The 27,819-nt window shown below is 46.2% G+C and overlaps 1 long non-coding RNA gene across 9 annotated transcripts in view; it reads left to right on the forward strand.

The window, feature by feature from the left end:
* Positions 1-27,819, forward strand: part of LOC309637113 — a 332,604-nt gene that overhangs the window by 195,476 nt on the left and 109,309 nt on the right. For 7 of the 9 annotated variants that reach the window (XR_014250407.1, XR_014250408.1, XR_014250409.1 and 4 more), the window contains one exon: positions 15,706-25,969. This is a non-coding gene — a long non-coding RNA (uncharacterized lncRNA). The remainder of the gene's footprint in view (positions 1-15,705; positions 25,970-27,819) is intronic. The other 2 variants (XR_014250412.1, XR_014250414.1) reach the window with 2 other exon arrangements.

Consider the following 27,819-nt stretch of genomic DNA (forward strand, 5'->3'; position numbering starts at 1 on the left):
CTAATCAGACTCAAGGAGAAGGTTGTGGGAAACTCTGATTTATAGCGAGTCAGAAGTACAGGTGACAACCTAGACTTTCAGTTGGCTTCTGAACGGGGTGGGGGCAGTCTTGCGGGACGGAGCCCTTAACCTGTGATCTGATGCTCTCTCCGGGTAGATGGTGTCAGACTCGGGTTGAACTGTAGGACACCCAGCTAGTGTCTGGAGAGTTGCTTGTTGCATACGTGTTGGGAGACCCCACTCCCACATTGGAATTTGGTGGGCAGAACACAGAAGAGTCTAGACCTTGTCTAGCATATACTTGGGGCTCCTTAAATGTCTGTGGATTTGAAATCTAGAGCTTCTGTAACCATAGCTTGTCCTCCTTGATATGCTGCTCTTATTCCAATGACCCTACCGGTGTTCAAAATATTTCGGGAATTTCTTCTCTGGAATTACTCTCAGAGAAAGTTTATGAGCCAAAGAATAAAACTAGTCTCTTTTCTTTAGAATCAAACAACATGTGCTTAATTTTCATTTTGTTGTCATTGTTAGTCAACAAATATTTATTGAGCCCCAGGCACCTAGTTGGTTTTTTTTTTTTAATTGAGAACACTTTAAAAAAATAATTTATTTATTTTTGGCTGCATTGGGTCTTTGTTGCTACGCGCAGGCTTTCTATAGTTGCGGTGAGCTGGGGCTGCTCTTTGTTGTGGTGCGTGGGCTTCTCATTGCGGTGGCTTCTCTTGTTGCGGAGCACGGGCTCTAGACGCATGGCCGTCAGTAGTTGTGGCATACAAGCTCAGTAGCTGTGGCACACGGGCTTAGTTGCTCCATGGCATGTGGGATCTTCCCGGACCAGGGCTTGAACCCGTGTCCCCTGCGCTGGTAGGCGGATTCTTAACCACTGCGCCACCAGGGAAGTCCCCTAGTTGTTTTTAAAAATTTAATATAAATGACTTTACCTTATTGGCAAGATTTGGCTCCAAATGTTTGGTCTTTTTCCAGAAATTGAATCTACCCTCAAAACATTAAAGATTTACTATCTTGGAGCAGATTCACAACACTGAAAACGAGGAATACAAAACTGCAAAAAAAACCAGAACTTAAACCAAAACACAGTGAGTGGTAACATCACTGGAATAAATGCAGAGACTCCCAAAGTATCAGCTTGCGAAGGACAACATTAACTTGGATACATAAGCTCCGGAGTGTTTGTTAAAAGTACTCAGTCTCCCTGGCTTATGTCATACCTTGTACGGGTGTGTGTCATTCAGGGACTAATGATAAGTCAATACAGTGTGGTTAGATTATGGCATTTGAAGCCAACGGATGCAGTTTATGTCCTTGCTCTGTCGCCTGCCAGCGGGGCCGCCTTGGGTACTCATTTAAAGCGTCTGGTAATTTCTCGCCTGTATAATGGGGGATGATGTCTACTTTACAGGACTGTTGTAAAGCTGAATGTTGACTCGGGCACCCAGGTATACTGATTTCAAAGAAAACATCTGTACACATTTTGGATTATTATTTTCTCCCAGAGAATAAAAGGGCTAAGGAATAAATTGTTGCCTTCAAACTTTCGGAGACTTAGATTACAGAATGGGCTTTAAGGTTTTCTCTGATTCCTCTGAAGAGAATAGGAGAAGCCCTGGCATTTGGGTGCTGTAGAAATGAGATAGGCTGGATCTCATGCAGAACTTCCCCTGGAGATGGTTAGGCTGAGGGATGGGTGAATAAAGGAGATGGGGTGGGGGGGATCATTTATTGAGAAGCAACATCCTCATTTGGCTGAGCGCATGAAGGTGATGCCTGACTTCTTCCTGCACAGTAGCTATTTGGATGACAGCTGGGACCTTCTTCTGAGCTGTGGGCTGCTCTGCCTACACCCAGCTTCACTCCTCCGGGCATTGGGCACTGGAGTCTGCTGGTAAAGCTCAACTTCTCCAGGAAGCTTTCCCAGAGAAACATGATTATGATGTAATAGATATGGTCATGTCACACAAACCCACTCACTTAACCCTAGTGGTGGGTACCACAATGGCCCCTGTTTTATGAATGAGGAAATAAAGGCCCAGAGAGGGAAGCAAATTGATCAAAGTTGCATAGCTAGTCAGTGGCAGAGCCAGGGTTCAAGCCCTCATAACTTCCCAGCAGCCTCATCACTCCTTGACTCTGCTCACTTTAAGAATTTGCAGATCAGTACAAATGAATTACTTACTTACTTATCGCATTCATTGTCCTCTTTCCACCAGTGTCTAGGCTCCATGAGGTCAAGAATTTTTGTCTTTCTTATTAACTGCTGAGTCCCTTGTACCTAGAATAGTGGAAGTGCACATGAGATGCTTAATAAATGTTTGTTGAATAAATGGGCTTGCTAATATATTGTAATACATTAATGCATTTAAAACTTTTTAATTGAAGTATAGTTGATTTACAATATTGTGTTAGTTTCTGGTGTATAGCAAAGTGATTCTCTTATCCATATACACATATTCTTTTTCATAGTCTTTTCCAATATGTTTTTTTACGGGTGCATTATTTTTTTTAAACCTTCCTTTTTTTTTTTTTTTAAGCACATTGCTCTTTAGGAGTTCTGACCTGCATGCTCCTGAGCTTCTGACAGCCCTGCATTGCACAGGGCTGGATTTTAATCAGTGTTATTAATCAAGATACCAGCTCTATTCTAGGGAGAGCGTATTCCTGGTCCAAAGCTCATTTTCTGGGGGTACTTTTCCTAGTTAGAGGCAATCGTAAACCCCAGAAATCACTTGTCTCAGAGTTGTCATGATACATAAGCCCCACAGACATGATTTTCTGGTGTTTGTTTAATTTTTTTTTTAAGAAGTCGAGTGACTTTCGGTGGAAATGTACTCCCCTCTCTGCCGCAGTCCCTTACTGCCATGGTTGAACAGGCATCCACTTTCCCTCCTGGTGCCTAAATGGGGTCACATGCTTCTAGTCCAACCACATGGTTCTACAGTTGAGGAAACTGAGGCCCAGAGAAGGGGTGACTTGCCCATGGTCACATAGCTGGCAGAGCCTGGGATCGAGTGCTGACGCCCCTCCCAGCCGGAGTGCTTCCTCTACCACCAAGGTGTGTGCCCTGGGCAGGAACACCTTGTCTGAACAGGGATGAAAACCAGATGTCATTAGTCCCGGGGATGGTGAGCTTGGGGACAAGGGACGACCGAGAGGAGTTGCATGGCGACAGGCACCTCTCCTTGCCCTCCAGCCCCACGTGGCCCCGTGCTCACTGGCAACCCCTTCAAATGATGGTATTTTCAGCAAATGGGAGGAAAGTAGGTCTTTCACTCTCCCTCCCCCAATCCCCATTGTAATTAGTTGTCAAAAATTTTTAGATGGAAGGGGGAATGTTCAGGTCCTGATGAGATGATACAGCCAAGATTTCATTTCATCTTGAATTTGACATTAAACTTTAATAGTCTCAAGGACGAGAAGCCAAGAGATATCAGATGTAATGAGATAAAGCAAAGTTTCTCTGACAGCAAATTTGATCACAAATGGGCTCCAAGATTGCTTCTTTGATATAAATGAAACATAATTCATCTTCTAGCGCCCCGAATGGGCTTTCAGGCTGGGGATGAGGCTGGCATCTCTCTTGCCTGGTGTGACACGTGGCAGCACAGGGAGGAGGTGGAGGCTTCGCCGGACCCTACTGGGCAGTTCAGCGGGTCCATCTGGGAGGAGACGGGCCAGGCCGCCGTGGGAGCTGGAGGGCATCGGGGGTTCCAGCTGGGGGCTGTGGACACCTGCTCTGAGCTGAGTTTTGACTTGGGAGGTTCTCCTCAAACTCAGAATGGCACAGGGGGGATCAAACAGGACAGGGTCCCCTCATAGATGTGGATTTCATGGGAAACTGCTCTTTTGATAATTTCCCAGTTTGGGCATGAGAAGACCCCAACAGTATTTTTATTTATTTATTTATTTATTTATTTATTTATGGCTGTGTTGGGTCTTCGTTTCTGTGCGAGGGCTTTCTCTAGTTGCGGCAAGCGGGGGCCACTCTTCATCGCGGTGCGCGAGCCTCTCACTATCGCGGCCTCTCTTGTTGCGGAGCACAGGCTCCAGACGCGCAGGCTCAGTAGTTGTGTCTCACGGGCCTAGTTGCTCCGCGGCATGTGGGATCTTCCCAGACCAGGGCTCGAACCCGTGTCCCCTGCATTGGCAGGCAGATTCTCAACCACTGCGCCACCAGGGAAGCCCCCAACAGTATATTTGAACACCCCGCCATGCTCCTCCGAAATGTCTTTCTGACACAGTCCCTTCCTTTCCGCACCTCCTGCGGCTGCCCAAGTTCAGACGGTGTGGTGCTAAGGTGGGGGTGAGTGGAGGGGTCTAGCCTCCCAGTCTCCATCAACTCCCCGCTGGTTTTCTTAATCTTGCATAAATTATCACGTTAATGCCTTCAGGGCCTGCTCCCCACCTTTCCACAAGATAACTGCCCTCAGCCAGCTTTGTATAGAGACACTGCCGGTGCTGCTGGGTCAGCTTCCCGGGGTCTGGTGGGGTAGGGGCCACTGCCGCAGCCTCCTGCCTCCAGTCTTTGCCCCTTCTGACCCCTCTTCCTCTGGTCACAAACCTGTGCATATTTTAGGACAGATGCCTTAACCCGATGTCCCAAGCGTCTTTTTAGCCCATCCTCCATGCCTGCCCTGAGCACCTGCTTCGTAGCTGGGGTGGGTGTGGGGGAGTGGAGGACCACACTCTCCTCCAGCTAGTGCTCCTGCTGGCCCCTCAGGAAGCCCTTCTCCTCCTGCTCAAACACTGCTTCAATCTTGACGTCACATCATCTGAGAAGCCTTCCCTCCCCTGCTCTGCCGGAAGAGAACTCCCCGCCTCTGCGTTCCTGGGCCCCCATAGGACTCAGGGTCCATCTTCCCTGTCTTACTCTGCTCCTGCACATATCTGTCTCCTTTTCCAGCCCCTGAGCTCCTCAGGCCATGTCTCGTTGATCTTTCTGTATCCCTGGGTATGTCATGGTGCCTGGCATGGAGGAGGTACCCAGTGAAGATGTATTAGGTGAAACTGAACCCTGGCTCGGTGTGGCCGATAGCCCTCCCCTGGGCTTAAGAGAATCGGAATGCATGCACATTTATCTATCTGCCCAAATGGAACACATACCAAATACAGTAGTTCAAACTAAATAATATCTCCTTGATTGAGATATTGGGATTGCAAAGTTGAGGCCAGATTGAAGACGGAAGGTCTACTGACATCCTCTCCTCTTTCCTGGATGCCCAGAGTGAGGGCTCAGTTTAAGGCATCTTCACCTTTCTCAGCTGAAGACAGCCTGAACACCTGGGGAGGGGGCTCTCCTTGGAGAGGGGGTGTTGAGTTTGGAATTACTTGGGCTATATAAACATGCAGGCAGGAGGGCTGTGCTAGACTTAGGCATGCATGGGAGCTGGCCAGGCCAACCTGGGAGGCAGACTCAGGGCCAGGAAGCTAGGACTGGTGTGTTAATTCAAAGGGAAGGTGGTTTTGAGAGCTCTGGGTCCAACCAGAACTGTAGATTTAGCCCAAATATTTATCAACGGATGAATGGATAAGCAAATTGTAGTATATCCATACAATGGAATATTATTCAGCCATAAAAAGGAATCAAGTAGTGATACATGCTACAATGTGATGAACCTCAAAAACATTCTAAGTGAAAGAAGCCAGTCACAGAAGTCATATATGATTCCATTTCTATGAAATGTCCAGAACAGGTGAATCTATAGAGATAGAAAGCAGACTGGTGGGCGCCAGGGGCCGGGAGGAGGGAGTATGTGTATGGAGTTTCCTGTGGGGGTGATGGAAATGTTTTGGAACTGGACAGAGGTAGTGGTTGCCCAATACTGTGAATGTACTAAATTGTTCGCTTAATTTTGTGTGTGTGTGTGGTGTTTTTTATTTAAAAATTTTTTATTTTATATTGGAGTATAGTTGGTTAACAATGTTGTGTTAGTTTCGGGTGTACAGCAAAGTGATTCAGTTATACATATACATGTATCTATTCTTTTTCAAATTCTTTTCCCATTTAGGTTATTACAGAATATTGAGCAGAGTTCCCTGTGCTATACAGTAGGTTTTTGTTGGTTAGCTATTTTAAATATAGTAGTGTGTATATGTCAATCCCAAACTCCCAATTTATCCCTCCCCCCACCTTTCCCCAATTGTTCATTTTAAAACGATTAATTTTGTTACATGAATTTCATATAGATAAAACATTATGGACAAACAAAAAAGAGATTGTAGGCTTATTTCTAGGGGATCTGGGTAAATTCTGCTGGTTGTCTTTCTCATCATCCTGTCCTGTCTTATGAAACTGCCCACATATATGTGTAGGTGTCTCCCTGGGCTGTCATTCTACGCAAATCCAGGGTTCACCATTGACGTGATGGTCCATGCAGATGGAGCATGGTGGGCCTGTGTCCACGCTGGGGAACCTCGGGACCTCTGGCCAAGAGAGAGGTATGGCAGAAGCTCCAAACCGTCCACGTCTCCTGCTCCCATAGTCAGGATGGGATTCATTTTCCTCCCTGCAGCTGCCAACTAAGGGGACTGACTGCTGATTACCAAGACCTAGTGGGTGTAAAGATGGTCTCCCCGTCTGTGGCATCAATCTCCATCCTTGCTCTCCTTCCTGTCTTCCAACACCGTGGTCACTGCCAGCACTCTTGAGATATAGTGGGCAAGGGGAGAAGACCCTAGGTGATGACAGAAGAGACCTAGAGTCATAATTTTAATGGAGTCATTGGCTGTGCTTCCAAATCTCCTTGTCAGTGTCATTAGGATTAATTTGATTGCATGCTCTCCCTCTTCTTTCTCTCTCCTTTCTCATCACAAATGACTTTCCTCATGGATCTGTTACCCTGGCGTGAGGACCCTTGAGATGGTGGTAGCAATGTGGGGGAGCGTCTGCTTACCCAGAGCTGGCTGCAGAGATCTCCTCCTTCTGGATGCCGCCTCCCTTGTTCTCAGGGCACTAACCTTCTATCTGGTGGTGTCTCCCTAGAGAACTAAGAAATCCCGTGTCCTGATCCCATCAGCCACAACAAAAATTAGGGACCATAGTTCTGAAGAACATTGCTTTGCTCCTTGTCGCAGAATTCTTAAGCCACATGAAATTCTCCACCCTGGTCCTAGACGCCCCTCCCACCCAATCCAGTCCTCGTAGACCAGAAGCTTGTGATACAATCTCATAAGGGCTGTGGGGTAACCTGTATGCCGTGGAGGGGGAGGGCAAGGAATCATGGAAAAGGATCTGTAAGTGAGGGTGAGGGTCCTTTTGCAGGAACAGTATCGTCTACCGGGTGAGGTCCCCAGTGTTTCTTGTCACTGCCTCTTCAGAGCTGGCCTCCCTGAGGCTGCAAGGTAGGAGGGGGGCTTTCTGGGTTCTGGGCAGACTCCTACTTTCTACCACCGACTTCCTTGGGCAGCCTGAGAAGCCAGTCAGGTGTTGTCTTTCTGAGAAGACCACATGGGAAGGTCCTTGGTGTGCTTGCTAACTGCCAGTTTGGGTTTCAACAGGGTTGGAAATAGGAGGACGTGGCAGCTGGAATGGCACCCGTAGCCCTTTGCCTACTGCGCCGTGGGCACTTGCCTGGCCTGATGGTCTTTGCAAGATCAGATTGGTTCTGGGATCTGTGGGTTGGACATGGAGTCAGTGTACCAGTCTAGCAGGCTGGCTCTGGTTTCTGTGTCTGGAAGAATGCCTGGGAGAGGCCACCTGCTCTCTGGCTCTCTAGAGGACTTGGGGTCATGCCTCGTAGGGGTGGGAGGGGCGAGTTAGACTCCGTAGCAGTGTGATGGAATGAAAGGAGCCCAGGAGGGGATCCAAAACCTCTTGGAGCCCTGCCTTGGCCACTATCTAGCCGTCTGACCCTGGGCACATCATTTTCCCCTTATGGACTATATTAGTTGGCTCTAGCTGCTGTAACAAAGTACCACAAACTGGGTGGCTTAGAACAACAGAAGTGTGTTGTTTCACAGTGCTGGGGACTAGGGGTCTGAAATCAGGGCGTTGGCAGGGCTATGTTCCCTCTGGAACCTGTAGGGGAGGATCCTTCCTTGCTTCCTCTAGCTTCTGGTAGCTCTGGACATTCATTGGTTTGTAACAGCATAGCTCCAACCTTCATATGGTATTCTCGGGACTTCCCTGGTGGTCCAGTGGTTAAGAATTCGCCTTCCAATGCAGGCTACGCGGGTTTGAGCCCTGGCCAGGGAACTAAGATCCCACATGCCGCGGGGTAACTAAGCCCGCGTGCTCTAGAGCCTGCGCGCCACACTATAGAGAAGCCTGCGTGGCAATGAAGATCCCGCATGCTGCAACTAAAGACCTGGTGCAGCCAAATAAAAAAATAAAAATTTAAACACCCAAAAAACCATATGGCATTCTCCCTATGTCTCTTCACATCATCTTCCCTCTGTGCATGTGTCTCTGTGTCCAGATTTCACCCTTTTGTAAGGACACCTGTCATATCGGATGAGGACCGACCCTAATGACCTCATTTTAACTTGAATACCTCTGTAAAGACTCAATTTCCAAGTGAGGTCGCAAGATGAGAGGGACACAGTTCAACCTGGAACACGGGCCTTGGTCTGCATATCTACATAATGAAAGTTGAACTAGGGCCCCCTCCATCGTGGACCTTCTATGATCCTCCTGTACCACTTGCCAGAAACTTTCCCCCGTTTTTGCCAATGTAAACAAAAGAAAGTCTAAATTTCCAAGCAGAGGAAAAGAAAGGCTTTGCATCAGTAGTTGTCAAACTATAAGACTCTCCTGGGGAGCAGGTTAAAATGGCAACATTCTGGTCCCACCCCTAGAGATTCTGATCCAGAGGGATTGGCTGAGGCCTGAGGACCTGCGTTTTTACAAGCTCCCCATGATTCTGATGTCAATGGTCCTTGGACCTCAGTTTAAGAAATTTCACAGTGTATGTGTATATCAAAACAGCAAGTCATACACCTTAAATATATACAGTTTTGTCCATTACACCTCAATAAAGATGGGGAAAAAAGAGAAAGACAGCTTTGCCTCTTGGTCCAGATTTGGGTACTGTCCTCGCCTACGAGGTGGAATGTAGATGCTGGGCTAGAAGGCTGGAGGAAGAACTCATCTGAACTTGAGTCTCAGCACTTTGGACCCACTGCCCAGGGCTTAGTTAGGGTCCCACACAGAGACACCTGAGGCAGGGGAAACTCCCCATTATGCACGCCTCCCAGGGTCTTGTGTCAGGTCGCAGGGAAAGAGTCACAGCTGTGTGAAGGAGGCAGGGGCCGGGGGGAGCGGTGGGCAGCCGCTATCACCTCCAGGCCTGTGACAAACACCTTTCATTCTCACCGAGAGGAATAAGGCACGTTTTGCGGTCCCAGATATATTTTCTTAATTGGTGAGACGGGGCTGATTTATTTGTTAATTAAGAGATGGAGGCACATGCAATAATGTGGTTTGCTTTATTTATAATTGACAATGGTGGGTTTCTGGAGGAGCGCCTGGGGATGCAAGGACTGCCTGAAGAAGGGGCTGGGATAATGGATGTGATGAGAAGATGAGTCATCCTGGATGGGAACCCTCAAGGCTACACCTGTTCCCCCAGGTGTATGCCACATTCCTCTCCTGATCAGGAAATCAGTGTCTCTTCCGGTTGGAAAATTTGTTTGGTCAGGTGAAAAACCAAAGGTATTGTTTATTAAAAAGCTCAAAATTTCTTCCTTTCTGCCATTATTTCTTAGTCTCTTCTTCCACAAATATTGAATGTCTACTATTACACATGCTAGGCACTGTTCTAGGTGCTGGGGAGCCAGCAGAGAACACCCCAGACACAGTCCTTGCTTTCAGAGATCAGTGGCCCTCTTCTATGGAGTGGAGTAACCCTAGAAGGGCTTCTTTTTTTAATTGAGGTATAACTGACATATAACACTTGTGTAGTTTAAAGTGAACAATGTGGTGGTTTGATACATTTATGTATGCAATATGATTACTACTACAGCATTAGCTAATATCTTTATCAATCACATATTTATCATCTCTTTTTTGTGTTAAGAATAGTTGAGTCTCTTAACATCTTTGAAGTTTATTATACAGTATTATAGACTGTAATCACTATGCTCTGCATTAGATCCCCAGAACTAATTTATCTACTAGTTGTCAGTTTGTACCCATGAACAGCATCTCCCCCATTTCCCCACCCGCAGCGCCTGGTAAGCACCATTCTACTCTCTGTTTTTATAAGTTCAGATATTTTAGATTCTACGTATAAGTGATATCATACAGTTTTTGTCTTTCTCCATCTGACTTGTCTCACTTAGCATAATGCCTTCAAGGTCCATCTATTTTGTTGCAAATGGCAGGATTTCTTTTTTTCTTGTGGCTGAATAATATTCTATTGTATGTATGTATATACATACATACATATATGTGATTATATATATATGTCACCTTCTTTATCCATTCATCCACTGACAGACACTTAAGTTGTTTCTATATCTTGGCTGTTGTAAATAATGCTGCAGTGAACATGGGTGTTTCTTTGGGATACTGATTTCAATTCCTTTGGATATATATCCAGGAGTGGCATTGCCAGATCATATAGTAGTTCAATTTTTAATTTTTTGAGGGAACTACATATTGTTTTCCATAGTGGTTGCACCTATTTCATCCCACCAACAATGAACAAGCATTCCCTTTTCTCCACGTCCTTGCCAACACTTGTTACGTCTTGTGGGGTTTTTAAAATATTATTCTTTTATTTATTTTTTAAATTTTTGGCTGCGTTGGGTCTTCGTTGCTGCGCGTGGACTTTCTCTAGTTGAGGAGAGTGGGGGCTAGTCTTTGTTGTGGTGTGCGGACTTCTCATTGTGGTGGCTTCTCTTGTTGTGGAGCACTGGCTCTAGGCGTGCAGGCTTCAGTAGTTGTGACACGTGGGCTCAGTAGTTGCAGCTCGCAGGCTCTAGAGCGCAGGCTCAGTAGTTGTGGTGCAGGGGCTTAGTTGCTCCGCGGCATGTGGGATCTTCCCGGACCAGGGCTCGAACCCGTGTCCCCTGCATTGGCAGGCGGATTCTTAACCAGTGCGCCACCAGGGAAGTCCCGTCTCTTGTGTTTTAGATAATAGCCATCCTAACAGGTATGAAGTGATATCTTACTGTGGTTTTGATTTGTGTTTCCCTGATGATTTGTGATGTTGAGCACCTTTCGTATACTTGTTGGCCATTTGTATGTATTTGGAAAAAATGTCCATTCTGGTCCTTTGCTAGAATGGCTGCTCTGTTTACCCTGTTCCTTCATGCTTAGTGTGAAGAAAACAGGGAACCATGACTGCAGGATGCACTCGGCTCTATGGCAGACCCAGCTACACTGAACACTTGGTAGATGCCTTCTCTGGCTGGACTGACCTATTGGGGAGAGTGAGTCATCCCCAATTCAATTCCAGTATAATTGGAAGTCTTTCCCTTGAGGAGCTCACACAGGGGCAGAAGCCTGGGCTTTCCTTCACTGAAGGGAATTTGCAAGTCCCTAACCTGGGATGCGGGCATCCTGGACATGCCTCACACCCAGGTCTATGCCTTTTAATTTCAAAGGTTGGGACCAGGTTTCCAAGGGATCCTTTGCCTTTGATCCATAGCTCAAATTCTCTTTAAGACTCTGGCTAGTAGATGGCCATGTCTGGGCTGAAAATCAGAAGTTAGGCAATGTCTACACATTTTGTAATTTGAAGTGCTTAGTGGTTTTCCTATTACATTGTGCCTTAGCACATTTAATCCTCATAGCAAGCTTATGAGATAAGTACTATTACCACCTTCATTTTACAGATGAGAAAACAGAGGTGGGAAGAGGTGAAGTTTTCCTGGGAGATGAAGGTCTCCAGGCAGGTGAAGGGCAGTGCTAGGCTCTGGTTCTAGAGCTGGTGTTCTTAACCACCTCACTACCCCTGTCCCAGGATAGTGTAAGCCTTGTTCATGGCCAGATCCATAGCTACACCCAAACCCAATCGACCTTCTCTCGCTCCCTTTCTGCACATGCTCACACCTAGATGAGTGTCAGGACACAGGTGGTCTTGAAGTCATATACACTGCAGTGGGATGCCGATTTGCCTTTACATGGCTTTCCACTCTACATTGCCATTCCCGCTTCTCTACGTATGGAGGAGAATGTGGACAGCATTTTCAAATAGGCTGAAAGAAGAACAATAGCCTCCAGTCAAAAGCAGTTGCAGGCAGGTAGCATAATGGCTGTGAGCTTAGGCTCTGGAGCCAATCTTTCTGTATCATAGGCCTGCTCGGCCATGGACCAGCTGTGGGACCTCGGGCAACTCACCTCTCCAGGCCTCAATTTCTTCCTGGGTTAAATGGAGGTAACAGTAGTACCTGTCTCATATAGTTATTGTGGCAGTTAAGTTAGGTAATGCATATAAAGTGCTCATAACAGCCGCGGGCAGAATAAGCAATGAATGAATAGTGGTGATGATGATGCCGATGAAGATAATGATAATGGACTTAATGAAGATGATGTCGATGGAGGAGGAGGAGGAGGAAGGGAAGGAGGAGGAGGAGAAGGGGCCAGGTCTCATGTGAAGGACTTTATAAATGTCCTCGCCACCAACTCTGGGGAGACAATGCTCATCTCTCTGGGCCAGAGGAGGCTGCCCGACAGCTAGAGAGGAAACATCCCTTAGCAGACGTACAAGGAGAGGAGCAATTTCAAATTGTTCCCCTCGTGGGGGTCAACCCCATGTCCACATACATGCGCGTTCACCCTGTGCTCTGGGAGCACTTGACAGTGAGCCATGCAGAGTTGCAGTGCTGGCTTCCAACTCCTTCCATTCAACTCTGCAGATCTCTTTGCTTCAGTCTATGAAAACAGATGCTATAAGTAATTAGAAGGCCAAACAGCTTTGCTCAGACCCAAGAAGTTAACTGTTCCTGCCAAGCATTTGTAATACCTACCATTGTGTCCCAATTAGGTGTCAGGTCCTCCACAAAACAGTCGAAGTGAAATCAGACCATGTCCGTCTGCTGCTCCAGAGGGATCCCCATTTCACTAAAAAAGAAGAAAAAAAAGCCAACGTCTTTTTGGCCACTATGGTCCTATGGCATCTGACCTCCCGTTCCCTCTTCAACCTCACCTCTTCCTACTCTTCCCCTGTCTCCCTCTGCTCCAGCCATACCGACCTTCTCTGTACTGCAGACATATGAGGCACACGCCCACCTCAGGGCCTTTGCACTGTCTGTTTCCTCTGCTGGAGTGCCCTCCTCCACCTATCCCCATGGCTCAGTCCCTCACTCCTTTCGGTCGTTGTTCAAAGATCCCCATCTCTGTCAGGACCACCCTGACCACTTTAATTTGAATTGCAAACCCTTCACCACCTCCTTACTCTGTTGTTTTTTCTTAAAAAACACTTACCTTCTACCATACTTGATAATTGTCTAATTTGTTATATTTTATCTGATTTCCCTATTAGAATGTAAAATCTATGAAGTCAGGGATTTTTATCTGTTTTTTTAATAGATCTTTATTGGAGTATAGTTGTTTCACAATACTATGTTAGTTTCTGTTGTACACCAGAGTGAATCAGCCGTATGCATATATATGTCCCCACATCCCCTCCCTCTTGAGCCTGCCTCCCATCCTCCCTATCCCACCCCTCTAGGTCATCCCAAAGCACCGAGCTGATCTCCCTGTGCTATGCTGCTGCTTCCCACTAGCTAACTATTTTACATTCTGTATTGTATATATGTCGATGCTTTGTTTAACGAGGTAGTCTCGATGCTTGGACCAGCATCCAAGCAGGAGCTCAATAAACGTGTGTTGATGGATAGGTGAGTGCTTTCTATGTATTCTCTTACTTAATACTTACAACAAACCTACAAAGTAGTAGTATTATCCCCATATTATCCTTCAGTTAAGGAAATAGAGGTCCAGAGAGATTAAGAAACTTTTTTAAGGCCACACAGCCAAAAAATGGTGGAGCTGATTTTGGAACCCAATATTACTTTAGAGCTGATGCTAGGGTCAGTTATACCATGCTGCTTCTTCCATCCATCTTTCCGGTCTGTCTCTCTCTCTTTCTCTCTCTCTCTCTGGCAAAATCTAGTTTGTACCAGGCACCATGATAGGCTTATGGATCCAGAGAAGAAATGACACATAACTGAATGATCATTGCCTTCAAGGGGTACACAGTACAGCAGCACAGGCCTCCAGGGGCTACATTCAGATCTGTAGGAAAGGAAGTTGGTTCTAAGCATGACTAAGCTGGAAAATTTGGGATGATTTTCTTTGTGATCTGGCTTCAAGTATTATAATCTTGTCTGTGTACGACAATATCCACAAACTCTGCATACAAATCTCTACATAGGAAGGCAGAAGTCTCATCTGAATATTTTATTTGGTGCCTGACACGATGTTGGTCCCCTGAAAGCTCTTGGTAGAAATTATAGGAGGTGGGGGATGCCCGAAGCAGGAGTTTGTCATTATGTTGCTGCTTTAATTAAAGATCACCCTGGCTGAAAGTCACAATGGAGAAAAAGAATCTTCTATTTATGTGAAATCCGAAAAGGTTGGTTTCTTAAAGTCTGGATCAGGGAAGTGTCCATATAAGAAAGTAATTGAACCTGGTTTCTTGGTATGAGAAGCAAGTTTTGTGAAATTCTTTCCTACTCATGAAATGTCCACACAATTTCATTTGTTATTATTATTCTTTGTAGGAATAATAGTGAACACTTGCTGTGCATTAATACTGTGGGAAGCCTGTGCTAAGGGCTTTTACATATATTATTTTATTTAATGATCACAAGACCTCCCCCCAAATAGGCATGTAACATTAGCTCCATTTTACATAAAAGGGAATACACTTGGAGAGATTAGTAATAGAACATGTTCAATCTAGCCCAGTGCCTGGGATATAGTAGGTGCTCAAACAATGTTAGTGCTCTCCTTGGCTACCCTTCTTAATAGAACACTATGGTTGTAGAAGCCTTGAACTTTCCGAGACGCACCTGGAGTCCATTAGTGTTTGCTGCCTAAACCACCTCTTGGGTTAATGAGTTTTACAAGCTGACAGCCAGCTGTGCCAAGCAGTAGGTCTTCCTTTCATTTGTTTAAACTACCTATTTCAGGCTTCAAGTGGTTCCTCTGTAGATCCAGTGATTCAAGAGTTGATGAGCCCATTCATGCTCGTCTCTGATAGCCTTTAATCTTGCAGCCATTTAATCAATGCACCTGCTAAGTGCCAGGCATTGTGCTACTCTCTGTGCATCCAAAGAAGAAATCTTCCCTGACCTTAAGGAGCTCTGACTTAAAAGACTTTGATTACTGGATGCTATAAGATAGAGGAAATGGACTTCGAAACCAAGTGAGCAGAGGCCCTACATTGAGGGCACGGGTTGTGCACTGCACAACTCTATGTGGTGCCATCCCCATCAAGTACAGCTGGATACTGGATTTGTGCAGTGCACGACCTGTGCAACGGCATTCAGGGACCTTGTTGCTGCTGGAGGTCAGGATGGGGGGTGGGGTGGGGCAGGGGTGGGGTCACAAGCAACTTACTAGTATTTTCTTTAAAATTCTATTTCCTTATCTGAGATATGATAATCCCACTCCCTTCCTGACAGAGTCACCTTGAGGATTAAACAAGATCATGCACACCAAGTGAAGATTACAGTATCTGGCACACAGGGGCTGCTGAGTAAATAGTAGCCTCTATCATCTTGTCTTTTCAGGGTCAAGAGTGTGCTTTGCTGTGAAGTGAGCTCTAAATGCAGCTGATCTCATCTGGGAAGGCTCAGGCCGATGGTCCTACCTGAGAACACGCACATGTTTTATTGAGACCTTGGCTCTAATCGATAGGAACAGCGTTCTCAACTGCTGCTGAAAGGTCAGAAACCTCATCTGAGAGTCAAAGGGTGACGTGGCGGCACGGAATCCGCCCCAGCTCTTTCTTGCAAAGCTTAGGCAAACGAACAGTAAAATTAGGATTGTTGTTTCTATTCAATAAATACTTGACATTGGTGGTTTGCTAAACTCTTTGAACAGCCTCTTTAGATCTGGGTGATTCACACAGATTTTCGTAATTCTTCCTAAGGTGGAGGTCGGGAGACTTGCATCATCAGCCTCCCTTGCAGCTGAGGCCTGGGTCATGACTGAGGTTGGGTCAACCAGACTGGTCCACAGAGAACGAACAGCAAGCAGAGGTGGCCGGCGGGGCGGGCAGCGGTGGTGATGATGAGGAATTAGTTTTCGGGCCAGCGCAATGGTTGACTGTTTGGGTCTCTGAGGGTGGTAGTGGCAGAGCTTCTAGTATTTAGTCCTGAGTTGATGGGGGCATCAACAGACCACCCACAGTGAGCTTAAACCTTGAACCTGACTGCATGGCCTTAGATGCTGGGTCTGCATTGCTGGGAGCTACGGATATCTTTTAATAAATATCTTTTCTTTTTTTAATTTTTTTATTTTGCGAGAACCAGCCAGAGTGAGTTGAGTTCTTTACACCTGAGAAGTCTGACTGATATTGTAGGAATGGAAACGATAATGTTTATGTTAGGATAACTACAAACCCCTCCTCATCCATCACCTTTGGCAGGAGTGACTGAGGATTCCGGAGTACCTGGAGCTCCCAGGAAGCACTCCCACCAGCACTGCTCACCCTTCTCTCCTCTCCACGCCCCGGCCTCACCACCCCTCGCTGGCTTAGTCTCTGGACCCTTCCTGTGCCTTTCATCCTCCTTTATGTCAATCACGGGAGAAGCCCTCTCACCCCCTGGCCCTGTGCTCTATTAAGCTCTGCACATCTCCTTTTCTGACTGAATTTTTCGGTCCCTCCCAGCCCTTGCTCTTGCCCTCAGGAACTCATGGCCAGCCATCGGCAAACCCCCTCTTTTCTCAGTCTCTTCTCGCAACAGTCCCTGGTTTGTCTTTGCTGCTTTCACACTCTTCTCAGTCGCCTCTGGAAGCACCTCCAGCTTTGGAACTCACGTCATCAGGAGTTGCTGTAGGTGCCTAACGACTCTGGGAGACTTGCTCTCGTTCCTTCAGGATTTCAGCTCCTGGCTCACTGTCACTCTCTCCAATACTACCTTCTCAAAATTCTTGGTGGTTTCAATATCCATGATCTTTCTAGTACTTTGGCCTCTTAGTTCTTTGACTTCTTCCAATGCTCTCCATCCTGCCCCCCACCACCCAGCCCCATGGCCATACCCTAAACTTTGTCATTGCCGATCACTGCTACCCTTCCAAGATATACATGTTAAGGACCTCCACTCCTTATTCTTCTAGCTCCAGGCTCTGGTATCCCAACTCTAACAATCCCTCCCCTTATTGGAACCCACAATCCCTTTATCCAAATGCCCTTCTCAGGTCCTCCCCATTATCCGTATCCAGCTTAAATTCCCCAATCCATCATGATTGTTCCTCCTTTGCTCCCGTTGTCTTTGCATTCCAGGAGCAAAACCCAACCTCAGATGAACTGCAACTCTCTGTTGACTCTGAGCTTACACGTGGGCAGCTGAACATGGCTGGAGAAAAGTGCATGTTCATTGTACTGGCCTTACTGCACATTCAGGAGCACGTGCCCTGAGTTCTGCCCGACAACGCTATTGTGTTTCCCCACCTCTCACTCTCCCCCATGCCTGTCTCCTCCCTCTCCTCCTCCTCAGAGCTGCAGCACCTCCTCACCTCTCTTCACTCTCAGCGGATGACTTTACCTCCCAAGTCGCCACCACATCTACCCACCTGGGCACCTTGTCTACCTGTCTCTCTCTTGTGACCGTGGGTGCACCACCCATGCTCCTGGGCAAGTGTGTGCTCTGTCCTGCCCCCACCCAGATTCTCAAGGACATCACTCTGCAGTTCATCCTGCTCTCCTCATCTCATCAGTTTCCTCCAAACTGCTGCATCATTTATCTTAGCATAAAACGTACTGTTATCTCTCTTATCTTTAGAAAGGCTCTCTCTTGACCCCAGGTCTCCCTTTAGCAAACTCCTCCGAAGAGATGTCTGTGCCTGTGCCTCCAATTTCTCCTCTCATTCTCTCTCCAACCCATTCCAATTAAACGTCACTCCCACCTCTGAAACTGCCATTGTCAAGGTCACAAATGAGCTCTGAGTTGCTAAGTCCAATGGTCAATTCTTCATCTTCATCCAACTTGACTCCTCGCTGTCAAATGTCAGCGATTTGATGTTTGACCCTTTCAAAACATTGTCTTCATTTGTCTTTCAGAACATCTTTCCTGTTTTCCTCTTTACTCACCAACTGCTTTTTAACTCCCTGTCTTCTTAATGATGGAGCGTCCCAGAGCTCAGTCCTTGGACCGCTTGTCTATCTACCCTAAGTGACCTCAGCTGGTCCCATAGCTGTTAAGTTCACAGCAGATAAGACTCTCAGATGTGTGTGTGCGGTTCAGTTATCCCCCCTGAACTCCAGACTCAGCTGCTTATTGACATCTCCACTTGGATGTCTAGAAATGAACCACTGACTCTTCACGCCAAATCTGCCATGACCAAGTGCCACAAACGAAGTGGCTTAAACAACAGAAATTTGTTGTCTCATGGTTCTGGAGGTGAGAAGTCCGAATCAAGGTGTTGGCAGGGCCCTGCTGCCTCTGAAGGCACCAGGAAAGAATCTGTTTTAGGCCTCTCTCCTAGCTTCTGAATTCCTTGACTTGTGGCAGCATAACTCCAATTTTCACATGACGTTTTCCCTGCTGTGTGAATCTGTGTCCAAATTTCCTGTTATTATAAGGACACGAGTCATATTGGATTAGGGCCCACCCTAATGACCTCACCTTAACTTGACTACATCTGCAAAGACCATCTTTCCAAATAAGGTCACATTCTCGATTCTGGGGGTTAAGACTTCAACATATCATTTTTGAGGAACACAGTTCTAGCCATAACACCTGCTCCTCCTACTATATCTCATTTTAGTAAATGGCAACTCCATTCTTTCTGCTGCTCAGGTCAAAAACCTTGGTGTCATCAGTGACTCCTTGCTTTCTTACACACTGACATCCAATCCATCAGCATATCTGGTTGGTTCTACCTTCAAAATATATCCAGAATCCAAATACACCTCATTACCTCCGTTGCTAGCTCCCTGGTCCGAGCCACTATCTTCTGTCATCTGGATTAGTGGCAAGAGCCTACTAACTCGTCTCCTTGCTTCTGTTCCTGCCCTCCTGTAGTAGCCAGAGTGACTCTTTAAAAACGTTAAGACTTTGTCACTGCTTTGCCCAAAACCCCTCCCCGCCACGGCATGTAGAGTAAAAGCCAATGACCTGCAAGGCCTTACAAGGCCCACCACCTGCTTTAGCCCTCTGGACTCACCCCTTGCTACTCCCTCCTCCCTCCCTCTGCTGCATCCACTCTGGCCTCCTTGCTGGTTCTGCCTCAGGATCTTTGTACTTGCTGTTCCACTGCTCAGAACACTCTTTCCCTGCATAACTGTTCTGCTTGCTCCCCTCATTCCCTTAGAGCCTTGTCCAAATATCACCTTCTCTGTGTGGTCAGCCCTGAGCAGCCTGCCCACCCTCACTCCTTATACTCCCCTCCCCACTTTATTTTCTCTCTGGCATTAAGCTTCATCTGATAAACTATGTATTTTACTTGTTTCTTGTCTGTCTGTCTCCCTCACTTGAATGCATGCTCCTCGGAGACAGGGATATTATCTGTTTCAGTCACTGCTGTATCTCTAGGCCTAGGACAGGGCTGGCACATAGTAGGTGATCAGGAAATATTTGTACCAGTAATTCATTAATTGAATTAATAGTCATTGTTATAATGGTGAACAGACAGTGATTCATAGCTTTCAAAGGATGGTCACCATTTAATTGATCCTCCAGGAGCCAGATGAGGTCAGTCTTATTATACTCCTGTTGCAGATGAGGAAACTGAAGCTAAATGTGATTATGTGATAGGTTCCAGGTCACACTGCTAATAACAAAACAAGAACTTGACTTTGGAATCAGACCATCCAGGTTTAAATGTTCACTCTGCCTCCTTCTGTATGAGCGTCCTTAAGCATTTTCCATAATCTCTTAAAACCTCAATTTCTTTTTCCATATAATGGGGATAATAATAGTTCTCATTTCATAGAGCTGTTGAGAAAATAAAAATGAGATAATCTTTGGGAAATGACTGGCAAGCAGGAAGCACTTGCTAAATGTTACTTTTTATTGTTATTATTCTCCCTATTTATGATTGTGATTGTACCTCACTGATGAAGCAAGAGATAAAATTGTGGAGGAAGGATTCTCTTTTGGAAACTTTATTTTCTTTTGGCATCAGCTCAGGATCCAGCTCTAGCATTCTTCTACGAAATCTAGTATTTTAAAAAAAACAGGCCCAATCTAGCCCTGTCTCAACAAGCTTATGTTAGTGTGTATGTGGGTGAGTGTGTGTTGCTTGTGCCTGTGTGTCTTTATTTTCCATTTACTTAGAAAACTGATAGATTTCCAATTTAGAGTAAGGGGGGACCGGGAGCGAGAAGGGAAATGGAGCTGCCCATCAAAATTAGCAGGGACGTCAGTAAAGGTCATTTGATCACAGCTTGGCTGCCTCTGAATTAACCTGCATAAGAGAGACTTGTTGAGTTTGCAGCTCTTTAAGGGGCATATTAACACCAGGAGTGAGGAAAGGAGATGCCCAGAGAGAAGGTCAATTTGTGGCTGCTCAGATCACCAGGGGTCCTGGAGAAACTTGGCTGGAGAAGCCAGCCCTGGGCCATTAGGGTGAGGAGCAAGGGAGGAAAGTCTGGTCCATGGAGGAGGCCTGGGTGCCTCTCCGAGGGCTGCCTCTGAAGTCTGGCTGGCCCTGTGAGATCCCTGCCATTGAAGCTGGGAGGGGCGTCCCCAGTGCTGGAGCTACAGCAGCAAGAGAATTAAGGAGACGTGAGCACAGCATCCAGTATGGCAATTGCAGCTTCATTAATCGTCTGTGGGGAAAAGAATAGGAGGCATTTATATGATAAAGATGCTGGGAAATTAGAGGGAGCAGCAGTGCCGTTTACTGTTTTTATTTTATTTTTATTATCATTAAATTGCTTCAAGTCACCTGTAATTTTCCAAGGCTGTCACAATTACAAGTCTTTGAGGATTACACAAGACACACACAGTCAGAAAGGTATAGAATTTAAACTTTCAAAGGTCTCAGAGCCTCAGCTCTTTTTCGTTACCTCCCTGGCAGCTGGTTCTGTTGGGTTGACTTAGGTGAGCCCCCCGACCCTCACCCCCAAACCCAAGGCTGGTCCCAGCCCCTGAGCTTTGTGATTTTACCACCACCTTGGGGGTATAGTGGACCATGAGGCAGCTGTACCCTGGAGGGAAGAGGCATGACCTGGGGCCAAGGACCTAACTTCATATTCCTGCTTTTCTCCAGCATGGCTCCCTGCCTATGGGGGAGTCACTTACCCTCCCTGTCTCTCAGTCTCCTCATCTGTAACATGGGATGTTGATATGTAACTTATAAGATTGTGGTTTGACTTATATAGGGCTATGGTTCCTGTGTTCTGACAATTCTCTGACACCCACTGAGTGTCCTGCAGTCCAATTCAATTTTGACACTACCCGGAGTTAGCGTCAGATCCCAGAGTTAAAGACCAAGGTCCCCAACAAGACTGCTCTTAACTCAGATGCCAGCCACAAATGGGGCCCTATTTTACCTGCACTTCTGTCTGACTTGGCTACAAATTCAGGGGTTCCCATAACCTCCCTTTAGGTTGGTTAATTTGCTAACTCCCTGAAAGTGCTATACTTATAATTACAGTTTTATTGTAAAGGATACAACTCAGGAACTTCCAAATGGTCTCAGGGTGGGGGGTGGCCAGAGCTTCCATGGAATCAGGTCTAGTCACCTCCCAACACATAATATGTTCACCAACCAGGAAGGTCCACTGAGCTTCAGTGTCCAGAGTTTTTATATGAGTTTTATTATATAGGCACATTTGATTAAATCAATAGCTACATGATGGACCTCAATCTCCAGTCCCTCTCTCCTCCCCAGAGGTTAGGGGGTGGGACTGGTCATTCTGGCATGGCCATCCCCTCCCTTGGAACTATCTAAGGGCTCACAATTAGCATAAACTCAGGAATGATCAAAAGAGGCTCATTATGGATGAGACACTCCTATCAGGAAACTCTAAGAATTTTTGAAGCTCTGTACCAGGAATTAGGGACAGAGACAAGATTATAAATTGCCAATTTATAGTTTTCTTTAGAATCACCCCAGAGCGTACTACAGGTTCAGTTTTCAGGGTCCTGGATCTCCAGATGATTGATATATCAGATCTTGGCTGAGACCTACAAATGTGTGTGCCTATCATACTCCCAAGTGATATTGATGCTGGTGGTCTATGGCTTATACTTGGAGGAATGCTGATGTAATATCATGTACAGTAATGTGCATGAAATTGCTCTGAACACTGTGACATTTATCAAAAACATTAGGCACTATCATGAGGATTGTCTCCTCCTTTGAACAGATCTGATCATTGGATATGTGTTAAGTGTAACTGTAATTAAATTTCAGAGTTGAAGGAAGCCTAGAAGCCTTAGGAGTCTAGTTCTCTGGAGCTCCTAGAAGGGTTTTTAGGGGTTGGGAAAAGTTGGAAGATGAAGTCAGAATTGTGGGGTGTGCAAAGCCTAATGGAGATTAGAGTCGGGCCACTTGCAGTGTTTTCCTAGTGATTCCTGCAATCATCCCCCTTCCCTTCACCTGCTATTTCCTTGTTCATCCCAACGATGGGTGAGCCCCACTTACTGCCTCACGCCCACACTCCTAGGATGACTGTGAAGGACGTAGCCTGGGTCCTCTGCAAATCTGGGACCTCAGCTGTGACCCCAAAACTCTTGCGAGCTTCAAATTCAGTTTCTCCAGCTGTGGTCTTGGGATATCTCCCAAAGAACCACCTGGAGACTGATCCTGAATTGGTATCTTTGTGGGGGAGGGAGTGGGCCAAGGAATTGGCTTTCTAAATAAGTTCCCAAGGACCCTAACCCCCTCTCCCTGAGCAGATGGCCTTGCCTCCAAGTTGCTGGAAGTCTGATGCAGGGTAACAAGGGTCAGCTTCCTGTCTGGCAGGTAATAGGTACTCAATGGATGTTTATGGAATGAATGAGAGTATGACAAAGAAATTCAGTTTTCCATCTCTCCACCTTAAAGTTCTTCCTTTGTCTTTCTACTCCCAGCCCATGTCCTGACTGAGGCCCCATAAGGCTTCTGGCCTCGTGCAGGGTCTTGCTTTCTTGGTTATTCTCTTTCCTGTACCTTCAGCATCTTTCTTTCCACCATCTCTTTCTGCATAACGAGTACTCCCCAGCCCTCCTTGCAAGGGACCTCCTGTTCTTTCTCCTTGTCTCTGATCAACATTTGCTACTTCCCCACTGAGATTAATGGCATCACCCTTCTCTCAGCTCCCTTCCACCCCAGCCATCTTTGACTCCTCTCTCTCCCTCACTCCACATCCAATCTGTGGCTCAGTCCGCTTTACTTTACCTCTGATCTTTGTCTTATATCCCTTTATTTTTGCTCCCCATGTTATTCCTTCTGTCAGGCGTTCATTTGCTCAAGTTGGGTCTCTTGCAGTAGCTTCTAGTCTCTGATGTCTGCCTTCCAAATTACACTGAACCCTTGGCCAAATTCATCACTTTAAGTCTTAGGTATTTTCATACCATTACTCTATTCAAAATGTTTCTCTGAGTCCCCACTGCTAGCAGAATAAGGTTCTCAGTCTTTAGCCTCCACAATTTGATCCTACCTATTTTTCCAGATTCATCTTCACTACTCTCCTAAACCTCCAGTCTTCCAAAATTTCTAAATTTCTACCTTCTTGGAACTAAATACTTGCTGTATTCTCTTGCCTCCTCATCCTTACCCTTGCTCTTTTCCCAGCATCATTGCCCCCGCCATCTGTTCAACTCCTTCAACTATAGTGACACCTGTTCTAGGAATCCTTCCATCATCCCCAGACATAAGGGCATTCCTGGAACCTCTATAGTCCTCCACTGGTCTCTGCTCTGCTTTGCTTTGTGGTTATGTGTATACGTGTCTTCTGAGATTATCAACTCCTTGAAGGCATGTAACAATATCAATAACAGCACACTGAATGATAGAGATGACTATAATTGAGTACTTATTATGAGTAATAGGTCCTTCACATGCAATAACTTATCACCATACTCCAATTTCATTGTTATCTCCATTTTAGAGATATGGAAACTGAGGCTTAGAGAGGTAAAAGCCAAAAAGCTGACAAGTGGTAGGGATGAGATTCAAACCCAGACTGACTCCAAACCCACTCTCTTTCTACTCCCAACACAGCTCCCAAGGCAAAGAAGAAAACTCACATTCATTGAGCAACTACTATGTGCCAGTCAGTGCTGGCAGGGGGTCCAAAACTGGGCAAGATAATCCCATGAAATAATATACATGAAAGTGACTAGCACAGTGTTTGGCACATAGTAGGTGCTCAATATAATATAAATGCTAACTGAGAAATGGATAGACGTTGTGTCTACTCCACGCCCGAACTTGCTTCCAGAGTAGCATCTGTGTCCTACTGTGGGGAGCTGTGGAAGGAACCCTGGGGCTGAGATCTCATTTGGGCTCAGCCAAATGCATTTCCAATGACCCTGAGCAAGTTTCACAGCCTCTCCAACCTCATTTCCTCACAGTGAAATGAAAAAGTCAGATGACCTTTTTTCTAAGGTCTTTCCAGCTCTAAGAAGTGAGGTGATATAGGGGTCAATGAGTTGTAAACAGCAGAGCAAATACAAATGGAAGTGATTATTTTAATACTTTAGATCCTTCCTGCAGCAAGTGCATTTCTCTGGTTTTCAGGAAGATATGATAATTCTCTTCTGCGAAGCCGAGTTTCTGAGGCTAAAGTCCCCAGCTCTCCTGGGCTGGCCAGGACAGAGGACAAATGGCCACCTCTCCGTGGTGCGTGCAGGGGAGAGGAGGTACCACTTGGGTCCCCTTCTGTCTTATGGGGCACTGACTTCTGTGGGATCTGGCCATGCCTTGCAGAGAGTTAATTAATGTCTGCAGGGAAAGTTGGCAGAAATAACAGTTTCTTTGACTAAGGGGGGGAGGTGGCAGTGAGCTTTGCTTTAAGCAAAATGTACAAAGAAGGAATAGGAAATCATCAACTTGGCCTCCTTTGCTGGGCCCACTAGACTTCCTCTGTGCTGGCTACCAACCCCTCCAGTTTCCCCCAGGAAATGAGGCCCCCCCACCAGTCATATATATATGTGGGACCCTGGTTTTTGTTTTTGAGGGTAAGCGGATCAGTACTGCTGTGGGTTTGTGAATGTGAATTTGGACAGGAGCCCAAGATGACCGGGAAGAGGCAAAGATGACAGAGCTGATGGAGCTGGGTGCTGTCAGGAGCAAAACACATGGCGCCGACAGGGCTTACCCTCAACAGGGCTGCCGCAAGTGGGCGCTTTTCTAGGCGCTTTCCCTGCATTTTCTCATTTAATCTGAACCCTCTGGGTCAGGTCACTGGGCTTCTGAATAATGGAGCCAAGATTCCTATGCAGGTCTGTCTGTCTTGGGTGACAACATGATTACTCATTATAATATACCTCCTCCTGGGCAAATGGAATGCAAGGAGATGGAAACTATTGAGAAAAGAAGAAGAAAGTGGAACCAGGAACAGTGGGTTTACGAGGGGAGAGAGCTGAGCCTGACAGTCCTCAAACTTGCCAGGGTTGGCTGCTGGAAGCTTCTAGTGCTAACATAAGTTGAGCCCTACTAAGTGAGAGGCTAAGGGACATTGCACGTACCTGCTCACTGAATCATCACAGTAACTGCACTGCTTTTATTTCTCACAGGAGGAGATGAAGCCTGGAGAGGACAAACGTTTTGCTCAAGTTACGCCACCAGTGAGAATGGCTAGAATTTGAACCCAGTTCTGTCTTACACCTAAAGTCCATGCTGGTTCCACCCTGTGGCACTGCCTCGCACTTTACAGAGCACCTCAGGATGCTGGTAAGTCCAACCTTGGCAGGAAGCACACTTCTCTCCCCCAAGGGCGGGAGAAGTGAGAAGAAGTGGGCGAGGGAACGAGGGACAGAGCTCTTGTTGAGTCCTTCCAAACGCTGCCACTTGGCTAGGCACTCCACCTGTGTTTAATCTCATTTCGTTCTCCTAGCACCGGGTGGGAAAGGCATAATTGCCCTCATTTTGCAGATGAGTGTATTGAGGCTCAGAAAAGGCAATTGATTTGCCGAAGGTCACAGAGCTGGTAAGTGGTAGACCAAGGATTCCCATCCAGATGGGCCCAACTTCAAAACCCAGGCAAATTAAAAATATGATTTTGTACTTAATCAAGTAGCATCTCATGCTAGATTCTATTAAAGGCAAGCTGTAACAGAGGCCAACATTTAACAATAATTTTGTAGTTGAAAAATTTATAATTAAGGCAATCATCAATTAACTTATTTTTCTGGGAATAGAGAAAGGTTTGCCGTTATTGAGTTTTTGCTGCAGAAGAATCTGGAGCCTCATTGAAGAACCATGGAGCGTGTTCAGTAAAGCAGGAGTTAGAGAGAGCAGCTTAGGGAAGCTGACCTCGGCCGAGTGCCCAGAAAGGGGACGCATTCAAGAGCTTTCTGGGCACAGAGAGCAGGCTGGAAGCACGGCCAGGTTCGCCGCTGCCTGGGAGAGTACTTTTGGCTTTAGTCTAGGCTATGGGTAGTGTCTGCCAGAGAGGTTCATATGTTCTCAAAAAAATAGGGACTGGGAACAAACTAATTTGATCATTTGTCTTCCCTGCTCAATAACCTTCAATGTCTCCCCATTGTATCCCAAATAAATCCCGTAAGCCCTACCTTGACATTCACAGTTTAGCACAATCTGGTCCCAGTTTACATTCCCAATCCTATGCCACACTCATCACCCCACATAAACTTCATGCTCAGGTTAAACTGGTCCACTTTTTATTCCATTAACCCAATGTTGAGTCTTTCTCCTTTCCTCCCCTTTCCTTCCAAATCTACTTCGTAAAAATCCTGCTCTCAATTCTTCAAGTTCCTTTCCTAGGTGACTCCTCCACGAAGTCTCCTCTGATTGCCCACCTGGAAGCAAACGCTCCCTCTCTTTACTTACACGTGGCACTGATCACACAGTGCCTTGAACTGAGATTATTCATGTACATGCCTCCTCTTTCCTACTAGGCACAAGCTCCTTGTGGGCAGAGGTGATTCCTCACACCTGTGAGTGTAGGAATAAACCAGTAACTAATGAGCTAAAAGATTAATGTCTTATCTATGACGTCATTATGGTTAAATAATGGTCAGCGTTTACGTTCAATAATTTGAAAGGACTTAGCTTGAACTTGCTTAAAAGTGTGTTAGAGACCTGAACCATTTTGAGAATTAGGTTTTTTTTGGAGTTCATAAATGATTAATATTCACTCATTCATTCAATATCCTCAGTGTGGAATAATATTTTTTTCTGAAAACCTTGTTTGAGAGAGCTTGAGGGTACAAGTCTCCCCCCGACACCGAGACTGTGTCTACCAGGAAGCACAATGCCACAGGTCCTTAGTGCTATTAGGACTGCCAGGCTGTGTGTCTGAACGTGCACACGTGCCGCATTTGCTGCATCCTCTCATTTGCTAGTCACTGTACTAGGGTCTTGAGTCTCACGGTTCCCTCCACGGCTGCAGAGCGTGGCTTTCCAAGCAAGCTCCAAGTCTTGCCAGGCATCCGTCTCGTCCATAGTTAGGTCAAGCCAAGGGAGAGAAATTGAAGGACGCTGCTATTAAAAATACTTGGTAACCAGCCAAGTAATTTCGCCAGCATTCAGCTCCGACATTGTCCTCTGTTTATGACTGG

Source organism: Balaenoptera physalus (genome assembly GCF_965194825.1).
Source record: "Balaenoptera physalus genome assembly, chromosome: 10".
Classification (NCBI taxonomy): Eukaryota; Metazoa; Chordata; class Mammalia; order Artiodactyla; family Balaenopteridae; genus Balaenoptera; species Balaenoptera physalus.